Genomic DNA, 785 nt, shown 5'->3' on the forward strand with positions numbered 1-785 from the left:
CGGTCAATGTAACACACCCAGGGAAGAGCAGACTGTCCCCACTCTGACAATGTAACACACCCAGGGAAGAGCAGACTGACCCCAATCTGTCAATGTAAAACACCCAGGGAAGAGCAGACTGACCCCACTCTGTCAATGTCACGCACCCAGGGAAGAGCAGACTGACCCCACTCTGTCAATGTAACACACCCAGGGAAGAGCAGACTGACCACACTCTGTCACTGTAACACACCCAGAGAAGAGCAGAATGACCTCTTCTGCAAAGTTACTCACACATAGAAATGCAGACTTACCCCACTCTGTCAATGTAACCCACCCAGTGAAGTGCACATTGACCCCACTCTGTCATTGTAACACACCCAGGGAAGAGCAGACTGACCCCACTCTGTCAATGTAACACACAATGGGAGAACAGACTGACCCCACTCTGTCAATGTAACACACCCAGGGAAGAGCAGACTGACCCCACTCTGTCAATGCAACACACGCAGGGAAGAGCAGACTAAATTCATTCTGTCAATGTAACCCACACATAAACGAGCAGACTGAATCCACTCTGTCAATGTGACACGCCCTGGGAAGAGCAGACTGACCACACTCTGTCAATGTAACACACCCTGGGAAGAGCAGACTGACCCCCACTCTGTCAATGTAACACACACAGGGAAGTGCACACTGACCCCACTCTGTCATTGTAACACAGCAAGGGAAGAGCAGACTGACCCGACTCTGTCAATGTAACAAACCCTGGGAGAAAAGACTGTCCCCACTCTGTCAATGTAACA

Source organism: Chiloscyllium punctatum, chromosome 28 (assembly GCF_047496795.1).
Source record: "Chiloscyllium punctatum isolate Juve2018m chromosome 28, sChiPun1.3, whole genome shotgun sequence".
In the NCBI taxonomy this organism is placed as follows: domain Eukaryota; kingdom Metazoa; phylum Chordata; class Chondrichthyes; order Orectolobiformes; family Hemiscylliidae; genus Chiloscyllium; species Chiloscyllium punctatum.